The sequence below is a fragment of the Macrotis lagotis genome, chromosome X (assembly GCF_037893015.1).
Source record: "Macrotis lagotis isolate mMagLag1 chromosome X, bilby.v1.9.chrom.fasta, whole genome shotgun sequence".
Lineage (NCBI taxonomy): Eukaryota > Metazoa > Chordata > Mammalia > Peramelemorphia > Peramelidae > Macrotis > Macrotis lagotis.
This window is the reverse complement of record NC_133666.1, coordinates 355,683,207-355,699,697: the sequence shown is the minus strand read 5'-3', so window position 1 is coordinate 355,699,697 and position 16,491 is coordinate 355,683,207. Positions and strand designations below refer to the sequence as shown.

Genomic DNA, 16,491 nt, shown 5'->3' with positions numbered 1-16,491 from the left:
AAATCCAAAAAATTTTGCCTCTTTACCATTTCCATTTTCCCCTCTACTAGAGACCATGGAATTTACAGCTAAAACAGACTTTAGAAATTCACTCATCTAATCCCTTAATTTTTACAGAACAGTGTAAGTGACTAGGGGCAGATGACTGGGTAGCAATGGATAGTCAGGAAGTCAAAAAGACTCATTTTCCTGAGTTCAAATCTGATTTTCGACACTTACATAGCTGTGTAACCCTGGGCAAGTCAGTTAACTCTGTTTACTTCAGTTTCCATCTGTAAAATGAACTGGAGAAGGAAATGACATTTCCTTTATCTTTGCCAAGCAAACCCTAAATGGGGTGATGAAAAGTTCGACACTACTGAAGGAACTGAACAGCCTAAGTGACTTGCCCAAGGTCACATGGCTGAAAATTTATCAGGATTTGAAACCAAGTTTCTTGATGAAAATCCAGTTCTCTTCCCATATTCTTCTACTTCACTTTACAGTCCCCAGAAGTTAAGAGCTCATGTCAGAATGTTATAAATTTGGGGTAAATTCAAGTCAATAATCCAACTTGGAAAGAACCTTTACAAGCTCACTACTATTTAAAAGAGACCTCTTTAAAGTGAGGATTAAATTAGTCTGCTGCCCTTATGATCTTAAAATAAAAACCTTGTCCAGATGCTTTCCAACTCAGTATTCATTTCCATTATTTAAAGACTCCTTTTGTTCATGTTACAGGTGCAACAAGGGGGAGGTTATTTTAGGTATCAAGACATTTCTAGCATGAATTTGGTATGTTGTGTTCTTAAAAGACCCCATTTCAAACATCTCTATTAAGAAAGAAAAATTAAGCTAACACCTCTATTCCTGTACATTTCAAGTGGGTAATAAAGAAAGAAATTTTTTAAAATTCATATTTCTGTGCAGTGCAATGCCTCCATTTGTTTCTGAGTAAGAGACATAATTAGGCTAAAAGTAAAAAGTGACTGTAGAAGATCCTTTGGGATTATCACATTACAAACACATAAAACCACCAATGCAGCTTGAGCAATTTACCGTTTTTGCCGTTAAAAGTAATATACAGTCTGTTCTGTGCTGAGGTCTGAAAGAAAAAATGCTTTAAAGAAAAGACAATATTCTCTTTGTTGCCAGTTCCCCAAACCAAGAACAATTCTGTCTGCACCCTGTTTCCTGCTGGCATATCCTTGAAGGAAAAAAAATCAATTCTCTCTTTGTGGATATTTAGAAATTGTGTAGGCATTAAAAAGAAAAACCCTCAATAGATCTAAAGTCACTTGAGACAAAAGATGTAAATGAATTTGAGGAAAGAGGAAAGTGGAAGGAAAGCTTATTCTGAGTTTGAAGAACCATAGGCTAGGGCCCTGGGGTAATTTAAGGTCACTGACCAAGGGCAAAACATCAATCCTGGTGTTCTGATTTCATGTTGATCTTTTTGTTAAACTTCAACCAAGCCATAACATATGTTTTCACTTGGGTTGAAAAAATCAAGTATTTGGTACTATGAAATAACAGGAGACTTGAACCTGTAAGACTTGGGTTTGAATGCTGGCAAAATCACCTAGTTGATATGTGATACTGGCAACTTTACCCCAGCTGAACTTTAGCTCAGATTTGCCTCATTTTTCTTAGTTGCAAAATAAGGATGATAATAATATCCACCTAAGTGTCTAATAGCGTTGTTTTAAGATCAAATTCATTAAATAAATAGTTATTAATACCAGTGCACACAGGAGATCTTGGACAAGGTACAAAATTTACATAAAACATGGTCACTGCCTTTGCTAAGATTACAGTCAAGTAGGGGAATAAGATACCAGTACTGATCAGTGTAAAATGCAATATTTCATTTGAAATACATTAAAATAGTTTTAAAAAAGGTTGCCACCAAATTAATGGGAAAATACTTGTAAATTATAAAATGCCTTCCAAATATGATACATTATTTCAATTATGGGCAGCACATAAAAATAAGATGTATGCTTTGGACAAGCGATAATCAGATGAAGAGGGAATTGGATCAGAGGAGGTTGGGTTGGATCAGATTGGGAATTGTAACATTTTCAGTGATTCCCAAAGCCCGTTGCTTTACCATCATTATTTTCTTGTGGTGCAGATAACCTCAGTTCAAATCCAAACTTTGATTTTTTTTTAAGGTTTTTGCAAGGCAAATGGGGTTAAGTGGCTTGCCCAGGGCCACACAGCTAGGTAATCATTAAGTGTCTGAGACCAGATTTGAACCCAGCTACTCCTGACTCCAGGGCTGATGTTTTATCCACTGCACCACCTAGCCACCCCCCCCCCCCAACCTTTGATTCTAACTATATGACCTTGAGCCAGTTATTTATATCCTTGGAGCTCAGATCCATCATCTGTACAATGAAGAACAGATTGGATTACTTGACTTCTGGTGGTCCCTGCTAGTTCTAGAGCTAGTTCTATTATGGCTAAACATCATGGAATTTCATGACTTTTGTAAGAATTTTGCATAAAATTAAAAAAAACAATGAAAATATATGTGATGAGTTTGGACTGCTGTACCATGATTGACTGTTGCATAAAAAGTGACATGAAAGATATACTGAAGGACATTAATAAACTGTGGTGTATGTATGTGATGGATCACTATTATTCTAACAGAAAGGGATGGGAATTCAGGGAAACCTGGAAGGATTTGCATGAACTGATGCTGAGTGAAATGAGCAGAATCAGAAGAACTTTGTACATCCTAACAGCAACATGGGAGTGATGATCAACCTTGATGGACTTGTTCATACCAACAGGGAAACAATCAGGGACAATTTTGGGATATCTGTGATGCAGAATGCCATCTGTATCCAGGGAAAGAATTGTGGAGTTTGAACAAAGACCAAAGACTTTCTATGTACCTTTAATTTAATTTTTTTAAAAAATTGTCTTATTATGTAATTCTGCTATATCTCATACTGTATGTTTCCTCCTTAAGGATAAGATCTCTCTCTCATCACATTTAACTTAGATGAATGCATACTACGGGAATGATGTAAAGACTAACAAACTGCCTTCTGTGGGGGGTAGGGTGGAGGGAAGCAAGATTGGGGCAAAAATTGTAAACTGAAAATAAATAAAACCTTTCTAAAATAAAAAAAAACAACACACCAAAAAAAAAGAATATATTGGGAGAATAAGAAAACAAGAAACCTGAGACATTCTGAGTAGCTAGGTGGTGTAGTGAATAGAACACTGGATCTGGAATTGGGAAAAGTTGAGGTTAAATATGACCTCAGACCTTTACCAGCTGTGTGACTCTGGGCAAATCACTTAATTGTTGCCTGCCTCAGTTTCCTCTTCTGTAAACTGGGAAAAATAATAGTACTTATAAAACGCTTTATAAATATTAAAGTATTATATGAATGCTTGTTGTTGCTGCTGTTGTTATTTTTAAGATACAACAAATCAAAACAAAACAATAGCTAAACAAAAGAAAGCTTTTAGCATATTGGATAGATCTCTATGGTGCACTTATGGAGAAACAAGAACAAGAATCATACGAGATGAATTCATGAAAGTTTTTTGGTTTATATCAATGGAGAGAGTTTCATATTGATGAGAGTATCTTCAAAAGTCTTGAAGCAGTGGCAGCTAGGTGGCGCAGTGGATAGAGCACCAGCCCTGGATTCAGGAGTACCTGAGTTCAAATCCAACCTCAGACACTTAACAATTACCTAGCTGTGTGGCCTTGGGCAAGCCACTTAACCCCATTGCCTTGCAAAAAAAAAAAAGTCTTGAAGCAATACAACAGCAATAATACCAATAAATTTAAATAGTACTTTAAAGTTTACAAATCATTTTACTTAGAGTCTTGTTTGATCCTTACAACATCATGAAATAGGTAAATGCTTTTTGTAGAAGGTATCTATTTTAGAAGCTGCAAATATATAGCAACAATAAGAATTAAATTTGTTTAGAGCTTTTAGAATAACAAAGTAATTTTTTCATAACAACTCTGAGTTAAGTAAAACAATTTTCATTATCCTCATTTAACAAGTGAGGCTTATAGAATCCCTCGAGTGACTTGAACACAAATAGTCACATAGTTGATAAGTATCAGAGGCATGTATGTGAGTTGATAATGTCCCAGGTTCAGAGTCCAGAAGAGCTGAATTTGAATTCTGCCTCAAGACACTTACTAACTGGGCATTTACCTGGTTGGTCTCTATACTTGGGACTCTCCATCCTTATCTCACTTTCAGACAAGAAGTCTTTCCCAACCCGTCTTATTCCTAGCATCCTCCTTCAGGGGATTATATCCAAATTCTCCTATTTTTATTCTATTTCTTTAGGTTTATAAATTGTCTCCCTCATTAAGCTGGGTGCTCCTTGAGAGTACATTGTGTGTTTACAAAATACTTGTTGACTTGACTTGACTTATTTGGTTCTTAGAAGATTCTTTATTCTCTTTGGGCTTCATTTTCCTCATCTATGAAATGGAAATAATAATTGCTTTACCTTTCTCCCGAAATTATTATGAAAAATTGCTTTTTAACTTAAAATGCCAAACAAATATGAATTAATATTATTGGCTATTTATTCTCAGTGTCCAATACACTGTTTTATCCAAAGACACTCAGCAAGTATTGAATATACTAATTTTTGCATTTGATTTTTAAAAATAAATTTATTTATTTTTGAATTTTACAATTTTTCCTCACTTCCCTCCCACCAGCCCCCACAGAAGGCAGTTTGTTAGTCTTTACACTCTTTCCATGCTATACATTGATCTAAACTAAATATATTGAGAGAGAAATCATATTCTTAAGAAAAAAATAAAATATAAGAGATAGCAAGATTACATAATAAGATTATTTTGTTTTTAATTAAAAGTTATAGTCATTGGTCTTTTTTTCAAGTTCCTCAATTCTTTCCCTGGATACAGATGGTATTCTCCATTGCAGATACCCCAAAATTGTCCCTGATTGTTGCATTTATGAAATGAGTAAGTCCATTAAGGTTGATCATCAACCCCATGTTGCTGTTATGATATACAATGTTCTTCTGGTTCTGCTCATCTCATTCAGCATCAATTCATGCAAATCCCTCCAGGCTTCTCTGAATTCCCATCCCTCCTGGTTTCTAATAAAATAATGGTGTTCCATAACATGTTCAGCCATTCACCAATTGATGGACAGTCACTCAATTTCCAATTCTTTGCCACCACAAATAGAGCTGCTATGAATATTTTTGTACAAGTGATGTTTTTACCCTTTTTCATGATCTCTTCAGGGTATAGACCCAGTAGTGGTATTGCTGTATCAAAATATATGCATATTTTTATTGCCCCTTGGACATAATTCCAAATTGCTCTCCAGAAAGGTTGAATGAGTTCACAGCTCCACCAACAATGTATTAGTGTCCCAGATTTCCCACATCCCTTCCAACATTGATCATTGTCCTTTCTGGTCATATTGGCCAATCTGAGAGGTGTGAGGTAGTACCTAAGAGTTGTTTTAATTTGCATTTCACTAATTAGTAATGATTTAGAGTAATTTTACTAACTGGACATTTCCCTGGTTGGATAGCTTTGATTTCCTCATCTGTAAATTGTCTCCACATATCCTTTGACCATTTGTCATTTGGGGAATGACTTTTTTTTTTATAAATTTGACTCAGTTCTCTATATATTTTAGAAATGAGTCCTTTGTCATAAATACTAGTTGTATCTTTCTAGCAAGTCCAGAAGCAGACCATGCAAGATGGGCCGGGTGATCCATGGTCAAAGGAATCTGCGCTCACGTGAAGCACAGGAAAGGAGCCACCAAGCTCCAGGCTGTCAACTTCACCAAGAGGTATGGCTACATTAAAGGTATCATAAAGGACATCATCTGTGATCCAGGGAGAGGGACTTCTCTTGAAAAAGTAACTTTCCAGATCCTTACAGATTTAAAAAGAGGACAGAGTTTCTCATTGCTGCTGAAGGCATCCATACAGGCCAGTTTGTGTACTGTGGTAAAAAAGCTCAACTCAACATTAGTAATGTCCTCCCAGTTGGCCCTATGCCTGAAAGGACCATAGTGTGCTGTCTTGAAGAAAAACCTGGGGACTAGGGTAAGTTTGCCTGTGCATCTGGAAATTATGCTATAGTGATTTCCCACAATCTTGAAACCAAGAAAACATGGGTGAAGCTACCTTCAAGCTCCAAGAAAGTGATCTCCTCTGCAAACAGAGCTGTGGTTGGTGTTGTGGCTGGAGGAGGTCGTATTGATAAGCCCATCCTTAAGGCAGGTCATTCCTACCACAAATATAAGGCCAAAAGAAATTGCTGGCCTCGAGTCCGGAGTGCAGCCATGAATCCTGTGGAACCTCCTTTTGAAGGAGGTAATCATCAGCATATTGGAAAACCATCCACTATTTGAAGAAATGCCCCAGCTGGAAAAAAGGTTGGTCTTATTGCTGCTTGACCTACCAGTGGACTCTGGGGTACCAAAACTATACAGGAGAAGGAGAACTTGATAATAAAAATTATTTTGGAAATTGTTAAAAAAAAAAGAGAAATATTAGTTGTAAAAATTGTTTCACAATTTACTATATTTCTTTTGATCTTGGTTATAGTGGTTTTGTCTGCAAAACAGTTTTTTTAATTTAATGTAATCAAAATTATCTAGTTTGTTTTTAATGATGTTCTTCATCTCTTCCTTGGTCATAAACTGCTTTCCTTTCCATAGGTCTGCTAGGTAAACTATTCTTTGATCCCCTAGTTTGTTTATAATATTGTCTTTTATGTCTAAATTTTTTATTCATTTTGATCTTATCCTGGTATAAGGTGTGAGGTGTTTCTGCCATACTAACTTCCAATTTTCCCAACAGTTTTTATCAAAGAAAGAGTTTTTATCCCAAAAGTTGGACTCTTTGAGTTTATCAAACAGCAGATTATGATAATCATTTCCTGCTATTGTACCTATTCCATTCCACTGATTCACTACTCTATTTCTTAGCCAATATCAGACAGTTTTGATGATTGATGCTTTATAATATAATTTTATATCTGGTAGGGCTAGACCACCTTCTTTTGTACTTCTTTCATTAAATCCCTGGAAATTCTTGATTTTTTATTTCTACATATGAATTTATTTATATTTTTCTAATTCATTAAAGTAGTTTTTTTGGGATTTTGATTGGTAGGGTACATTTGATTTTTTGAAATATTTTTAAACACCTTACATATAGCATAAAATCGTTTTAGCTCATCTCTTTTCATTTTAGCAAATATAATCTACAATTGAAGCTCAAGTAAAAGAACTATTTAATGGAGATTTACTATTTGGTCAATTATGACTATTAATGATGTCACTGGCTGAGACTGACTGAGAGCATTAAAAAAAACAATAAACCCTAGCACTAAATCCAGATCTGCAGGAAGTAGGTCAATGAAAAAAAATATATTATCAGATTTATCCTCCAGTTTCAGTTTAACAAGATTACCTTCTTGTAAAACCCTATTTTAATTGAAATGTTTAGGGTATCCTGCTTAACTCAGGAATAAACAGAAAAACATCTCAGTTTCAATCCATGTTTTTGAAAACCTCTCTAAAATGTAAAGGCCATTGTCATATAATCATGACTTCAAAGAATTTATGGCAAAGCATATCCCCAGTCCCATGGTAGTGAGGTGGTAAATTAGAGTTGCGCAATAAGACATACTTTTACAAACATAGTCAATGCTTTATATTCTTTAACCATAGTTACTTGATATAAGAGAGGGCCTTATTGGAAGGATCAATGAGAATCATTGAAGGTGATAATGATATAAGAAAAGAGATTATCAATAAAATATTTAAAAAGAAGAAAAAATAAAGTCCATCTTTGTATGATGGTTACATGTAGATGGTATAGGATGTTAGACTGAATTTGTATCAAAGAAATTGCTATACTTGACAACCCCCCCAAAAAAAGTCTAAAATTATTATTCTATGTTATTTGATTCATTCACTTAAAAGTCAAATGTTAGAAAAGTCTAGTTACCTTTAGAGTATGTTCATTGAAGGTTGGAGCTAATCAGAATATTTTTAGATTATTCTGTGTATTAAATTGTTCATTCACTTGCCCATTAGTAATCCTTTGCAGGTAGTATGGAGCACAGGTAACACAAGGTTGGTGCTTGTGGAAATTCTTCTATCTCTACTTTTTCTTTTCTCTCTAACTAGGGTTACCATTTCTCAGAACTGACCTTAATTTTTATCACATAATGCCTATTTCTCACTAATAATTTTCAGAATTGACCTTCAAGCAATGAGAGCAGACTGGATGAAGCAACAGACCTTCAGGAATAAAGTGTGACAGTTAAGAAAGTAAAAAAGTTCCAGAACACTCATTTCCACCAGCTACTCCTCTTTGCCAACCTTAGAGAACTTCCCATTTGCCCACAAAGTTTGTGTGCCATGGACTCCCTTGGCAGTCTGGTGAAATCTAAGGACCTTTTCTTAGAATTAGGTTTTAAAATAACTAAAGGTAATGCAAAATGTTAATTAGAGGTTAATGAGAATAAATATGCAAAATATTTTTCATCACAAGCTACAGACCCCTTAAAAATCTATCCTCAGACTTGAACCCCAGATCCAGGAAGATGAGAGTAGAGTAGACAATAAATGGTTGCTGAAGATGTAAAGGAATCCTTCCTACGTTTCTCACCCATTGCTTTCCCTGTAAGGATTCCTCAATTCACAAGGTCTGGTATCAATGAGCAAAGATTTATTAAAATCGATGGTCATCTCTTTATAAATAGTTGTGTTGCTATATAACTTCAGCACTGTAACCAATCCTCTTATCAGTGTGAGCAATGTAGAAGGTACACAATCAAGTGTACCAAATCACCCACAGAATATAATAGTGGCAGAATTTTCCTGATTCCGGAAATCAACCAATATCATAATTTCTGAGAGACCTCACTGCAGAAATAGGGAATGTGTTCTGGACAACCTTGCTCATCAAAACAATACAAGGTAAGACTTCAAGAATAGCTTTTGCTTTCAAATGTCTTAATATATTTTGGTTTCCTTTGAGGAAATAAATGAATAAGCCACAGCAAATATGACAGTTACAGATTTAACTCCAATGTTTCTGGTGTAAATAATTCTTTATCTTTACCATAAAATCCCCACACACAAACATAGCATGCTGATGAAAGATGAGCAGCAAGAAAGAGCTGTCCACATTTACAAGGTTCATTTAAGAGAGATTCCTTTCAGATGCTTAGATGAGCCAAATCCCATTCCCATCTGAGTATATTATAGTCAAGTCATCAGAGACTGTTCAACCAACTGGCTAAAGAATGCCTTTTCCAAGGATGAGCTCAGATGTGGTACTGACCACATCCGCTACTCTTCCTTCATCTGGCCAGGAACAAAATATTTATTCCCATTTCTACTTCCCTTCTACCACCATATGGGTATCAAAACATAGATCTCCAAGGTTACAAGAGCCCAAAATCTCATTTGAAAATTTAGGGATTGTATGAGATCAGTTTTATGCAAAATATCCATCATAGAATAGAATTTACTGACCCTTCCTTTTTTTGGTTTTTCCAGGAAAGGAATAGCCTAAGTGAGTCCAGGATTCTTGGCTCAAATCATGTCCTAAGCCACAAAAACTTCAATCATCCAATGAGTCAGCAACCTCTCAACCACACTTTAAATAAAGGCCTTTTATCATGACATTTTCACACGCGTTTTCTCTCAATTGCAACCAGTGTCAGTGCTAAACTCCCTAGAGTGCCTTCCCTCTTTCCAAAAAAATTAGAGTAGATAGATATGATACAGTAGCTATTTCCATAAGAAAGACTCTTCCCTCATCCTTTTAAACGCCTAAGCAATAAACTTGACAGTTAATTCCAGTGGCGATTTCCTGTAGACTCCCCTAGCTTTTCTCCATGGATTTACTTTCTTTTGGTTTACTTCAATACTACATGGTACTCATTTTTAAGGGAGCAGGTTGTCCATCAAGGTATTACTGAACATCTCTACAGTTAATTCCTTAGGTTAAACCTCTACTACAAAGATTATCTATTTCTATGCTTCTCCTTCTTGCCTGCCCATCTTCCAGCCCTTTGGCTATTTCAATGCACCTCAACAACTTGACCAGTTCTTGGGCAGATAGAAAGATGCCTCTGGTTTGTTACTTTATTCTTTAATGGTATTACTGAGGAAGTTGAAACTCTTTATTAGAGGACTGTGTTGAGTTTATAATTATTCAGGCTATTTTGGTTTCCCATCACTATGGATAATTGAGAAGAGTCTATATTAGGAACAGCCAACTGAGTAGAATACAGAGAGCTTTTTCTGACTTACAAATGAGGTTCCTTTCTCTCCCTCGAGATAGCCCTTTGGTGCCCCAATTAGAGGATGGCCTAAAAATGGACTTAAGAACATTTCTAAAGAACAAAATTTTAACAGGCTAAGATTTGGCTTCTGAGCACTTTAATATGAGTAACAAAAGTTCCAATTCCTTGTGGGTTTTTTTTTTCATTTTTTAAATGGTGCAATGAATGATAAGAGGTGAGGGGCGGCTAGGTGGCACAGTGGATAGAGCACCAGCCCTGGAGTCAGGAGTACCTGGGTTCAAATCCATCTCAGACACTTAATAATTACCTAGCTCTGTGGCCTTGGGCAAGCCACTTAACCCCACTTGCCTTGGGAAAAAACCTAAGAAGAAAAATGATAAGAAGTGAAACATGAACTTGAATAAACAATTTGTGGACTCAGGTCCTAGAACAGTGAGTACAGTCCTAGTACAGTGAAAGGAAAAGGTCAATCACAAACATTGATTAAGGACTTAGCTTGTGCCAGTCATTATAATGTGCTGTGAGATACAAAGAAAGGCAAAACCACAAAAACTATCCCTATACACAATGAACTGTCAAACTAATGGTGGAAACAACATCTAAGCAAATAGTTACATACAAGATACATACCAAGTACAAGGAAGGTAGCTTCGGAGAAGGCTCAAGTGACTAAAGGGATGAATTGAGTCTTGAAAGGAGTTAGAGACCTCTAGAAATGGAAATGAAGAGAAAGAGCATTGAAGATAGAAATGACAGCTAGTGCAAAGACATGAAAATGGGAACTGGAGTATCATACTAGGAAAAAGAAAATAGACTAGTATTGATGAAGAGTAGAGTATATAGAAAGGACTGAGGTTGCGAAAAGCCAGGAAAAGGTCAGATTATGAAGACCCTAAAATGCAACCAGAGGACTTGATATTTGATCCTAAAGTTAATAGGCAGCTTCTGAAGTTTATTGAGAAAAGGGGGTGACAGAATCAACTTTAGGCAATAATTTTAATAGCAGCAACTAACATACATTTTTGCTCTAATTTTTAGATCATTTTATTTTGATATTCCAAAGTAACTATCAGAATAATTTATTATATATTTATATATGACAACTAGAAATATATAATTTATTACTTAAAAGTAACAGCAAATTATATATAATAGATTGGCAGTTTGTTGTGTGCAAACATTTTTTTCCTACTGTTATGGAAATGCTTGTTTTATTACATTCAGATAAAAAATAAAATTTTAAATATAATATTCCTATACATACATGCACTTTTTAAATTTAATTTTTATAACTATTTATATGTAGGCCAAAAAGTAGAGCAATAACTTAGTTTTACTTGCATCATCTGTGCACAAGAACATTCTCTTTATTAACTCTATTATTTCAAGAGTTAAAATACTGAAATAATTGTCTCTAGTGCTATAAGAATAGAATAGAAATGTACTCTTGAAATGAATCTCTTTTTTTCTTTTCTTGTTTTGTTTTTTGTTCTATACCTGTAATTTCATTAGTACAAGGAACCCTGGATGAAAATCCCTTTACCAATGCTGACTAGTAGCTGTCTGGAATTTATAGTCTTGGAGGTGAAGCTAGACTGCATAGTAGATAATGAATAAATCTCTAGACCTGAGTCAGGAAGACTTTAGACCTTAGACATTAGGCCTTGACATTATAAACTTAGAGAAGACACTTAATCCCATTCTACTGTGGATTTCCTCAACTGTATAATGGTGTAATAATAGTAGTACTTAACTCCCTAGTATTATGAGGATCAAGGTAAATAATATCTGTAAAGCTCTTATCACATAGTAGGTATTTATTTAGTGCTTGTTCCCTTACCTTCCTTAGAGAGTTGCCTGAGGTACTTAGAGGTAAAATGATTTGTCTATGACCCTAAAGCAAGGAGTAACTGTCAGAGGTTCTAGGTCTTGGATTTAGCATCTTCCTGATACCAAGGCCATACCACGCCATGTTGCTTTTCAGAAAAAAGCAGACTATGATTCATTAAAAGTTTCCACAATTATAAGGGTTTCTCCAAATTAGAACTTCTTACTATTCTGTATATTATAGGAAGACATGACTGGACAGACATGAAAAAGACTTGAGGATTTTAGTGAGATACAACCTCATCATGAATCAATAGTATGACAAAGTAGACCAAAAGCTAACTTTGGGCTGGATTAATAATAGTGTAATGCCAAACAAAGGAGGTTATCACCACCTCCATTTCACTGGGCCCTAGTCAGGCTATATTTGTAGTAATGCATTCAGTTATGGACACTGCATTTTAGAAGGTACTATTCCTCATTTATTCCAGATTCCTATTCCAATTCTCAGTATCCCTACATCATTTTTTTTTTACAAGGAATGTGTTCTTGCTAAGTTGTTAAGTGTTTAGAGGACAGCAATCAGAATACCAGAGAGAACCAGAGACTAAACCATGCAAGGACAAGTTGAAAGAAATCATAATGTTTAATCTGGAAATGAGAAGATGGAGGGGATATGACAGCTGTCTTCAAGAGGGGAGGGCTTCCCCACTGTTTTTTGACTTTATTTTCCCCTCTACTTAGCATATACTGTTTAACGAATTTCCATTGAATCTTTATTATATTTGTTCTTTCTGACCTTAAGAGTTCATAACTAGAAGCAATAGGAGAAAGAACCTATGTTCTATTCTTCCATGACTTTGCACTGGGTTTTCTCATGCCTGTAAATATTCTTCTTCCTCCTCACCTCCACTTCTTGGAATTTCTAACTCCAAGACTCAGCTTAAGTGCTCTCTCCTTCAAGAGATTTTTCGTGATATTCCTTTGAGTTTGATCTCCCTCTTGCCTCATCATTGTGGGTTTGCTCAGTTGTTTATTTTTTTGCAGGGGAGAAGAATGTATGACATGAAAAGTAGCACCTTGTACTGAAGAAAAACCTAGACTTGAAGTCAGGAAGAACTATATTCAGGTGTCACTTCTGACCCAAATTGACCCTGAGTTAGACATTTAAACTGCCAGGGTTCTAGACAGCCCTCTGAGACTAAGATGAAGGGAAGTTGTTTGACACAATGTTGATGCAGTTACTTCATCTAGTAATGCCCTATAGTAATAAAATCATGTCTACTCCTTATCCCTAACTACTCTATATTAACTTATGTTGCACCACCCCCGTCCCCCATAGAAAGTTCTTTGTTCTTTGAAGGCAGGGGCTATTTCACTTTTGTGCCTTAAATATAGCCAGAAAAAATAGTAGTTATTTAATAAACACTTATTGATTGAATGATTGGTTTTGTAAATTGGCAGATTTCAGCTTGTTAGAAGGAAAGACTTCCTAAAAATTAGAACTATCCAAAAGTGGAACATTTACTCAGGAAAAAGAAAGTCTTCAAGTAGAAGCTAGATGACTATTAAACCCAAATAGTGTAGAAGGGAGAGATGGATGCCTATTCAAAATCACATTGGACTGGATGACCTCTGACATTTTTTCTACCTCTAAGATTCTGGAATTCTCTCTCTCTTTTTTTTTTTACACAAATGTGGTTTTCAGAGAGATCTATCACCTTATAGTAAATGTTCTCTTTTTTGTTGTTGTTGTTCTTCCAACCTTAAACTCTTGTGTAATGTACTCTTAGGGGGCCTTTATCAACTCTACCTACTTTCCTGTGATAAATAACTTCAAAAGACAGGAAGAATAGGCAGGCAATGGGCATAGGTCTGACTCCTTTACGGGGGCACACTCTGTTCAGAGATTTTAGGAAAAGTATTTTGTATTGAAGGTACCACAGTATCTAAAGGAATTAGTAAGATTCCGAATGTACATACAACTTAAAACACACTCAGAATCTACTCTAACATATATTGCAAGAAAAACACATGGAAAAATTCATCAGATAGGCAGAGGGCAGAAGAAGTGGGGGGGAACAAGTTGACAAGGGACTTGTCATCTTCCTAGTGAGCTGAACACCCAAATATTTCAAGGCTCCTTATCTGGTCTGGACTCCACAAGGCAGAGTCAGCTGACCCCATCTCCTGAAGCCGTTTATCACCTTATCCTAAAATCAACAATTGTTCAGAAAGGGAACAACAAAAACAACAACATAAAGGTCCAAATGTTATTTCTCTGTAAGAGCTCTAAACAGCTGAAAAATTCATCACAATCCCAATTTAGTTGCTATTCTTTCCCTTGTTGCTGTAAACATTACTAACAGACACAAATACATCTTGCAGGTACTGAAAAAAATCTGCACCAAAAATATCCTAAGTCCCCAGCCTGCAAACTTCCTTTCTCTGACTTCCTTTTAGACTTTAAGGCCCTGTTCACATTTGCCTTACAAATAACAATGCACACTACTGGCTTTCATTGTGTCCATCCTGCTTTCCTGCCCTAAAAGATTGTGTTGTGTTGCTCCAGTAGTCAGCCTGAACAAGGAAACAGTTGTGTGTTTCAGGGGTGACTCTGCCCATCAAAAGGAGAGAAAAGGATGTTGTCCTCTAGCTCTGCAGAGTGTCTAGGTTTGCAATATTCACCACAATTCTCTCATGAGTATCTGACTCACCATGTAGATAGTAGTACATGGGAATAAACAGGATTAGGTTGGAGGAAAATGCTTCATCTTCTCCCTTACAGAACATCCATGAGCAAGCTTTGACATCTGGCTTGTTTGGTAATGGTGATGATTTTGTAGGGGAGACTGGCAGTTGACTTATCAGTGTAACAGACTATATAAGCCTTTGGTATTTCCTTTCTGTCCAAAGTCATTTTTAAGGATATACTATGGTGTAAGACTGTGGTGTCAAATTCAAATGGACAGTAAATTGTATGAATCTTTGTGGGTCATATATTGATTTAGAAAACTAAATATTAATACTTATTTTACTATCAATGGTTTTATTGCATTTTAATTTCTTTTGTTAAATATTTTCCAATTAATTTTAATATAGTTCAGTAATTATTATTATCAAATTAATTCTGGGAATCTCTATTTACCACTACAGTCTGAGCTGAAACATGATGTTAATCAGTAAACACCCATTTAATGATTACTATGGTCCACCCTGAAAAATGCTAGGAATACAAAGATACAAAGAAAGGCAAAAAGTTGTTCCTACTCTCACAATATACAAACAACTATGTATAAATGAGCTGAGTATTTATAGAAAAATTTCCCATAATCAACAGAGGGAAGACATGAGAATGAAGAGGAATCAGGAAAGGCATCCTGTTGAAGGTGGGATTTTAACAGAGATTGGAAAGAAGACGTAAAATCAGGATGTAGTGATGAAAACAGACAGAGGTTTCATTCATGGAAGATAGCCAGAGAAACTGCCCAGAGTCAGGAGATGGAGAGTCTTGTTTGAGGAACAATTGGTAGAAGTTGAAAAATTTTACACATCATTTTACTAAAACTGAAGTAAAATATATGAATTGCACGTTATTTTAAGGTTTGAAAAGTACTACACATAAGTCATTCCATTTGATAACATTTATAAAAGGCTTTACAAATCTTATGGTTTCATATATTTATATATATGTATATACATATATATATGTAAAGTTAATTAAATTAGTAGTAATACTAATCCTCAAAACAGCTTTGTTAGGTAGGTATTTCTATCTCCCTTTTACTATAGGGAGGTTACTCTAATTTGTGTCAAAGCTAGTATTAGAGGCAAATTGATCCCAAGTCTCTCCTGAATCTAAGAACAACACTCTCTATTGCACCAAGTTAAAAAGTCAATTATATGATTAATAGAATGTTTTAAATGATTGTACACATATAACCTATATCAGAATGTTTTCTGTCTTTGGGGTAGGGGGAGGTGAAAAAGGAAGAAGGGAGAGATAAAATTTGGCACTCAAAACAAAAAAAATAGTTAAAAACTGTTTTTACATGTAATTGGAGGGGGAAGCAAATCATTATTTTTTTAAGTCAATTACAAATGTTTTTTTGAAAGTGAATGCGCCCTTTTTGTTTTCCCCCCATATCTTCCATTGCCTCCTTTACTCATTTCCCCCCTTTTTTCCACATTTTTCTCTCTCCCTCATTTCTTCCCCTATCACCTCCCTGCTTACCATCTTTCATTTATTATTTTCTCCCTACCTCTCATTTTTGTCCTGTGTCTTCCATCTTCCTACTCTCTTCCTTCCTTCCCTCCAGTTTCTAAAATTAATCCTGAACTTGAAAAGAGAT

At 35.5% G+C, this 16,491-nt stretch overlaps 1 pseudogene; it reads left to right on the top strand.

The window, feature by feature from the left end:
• The first annotated feature begins 5,732 nt into the window (after nucleotides 1-5,732).
• LOC141499113 (large ribosomal subunit protein uL2-like) lies at nucleotides 5,733-15,002 on the top strand (annotated as a pseudogene).
• Nucleotides 15,003-16,491: the final 1,489 nt, after the last annotated feature.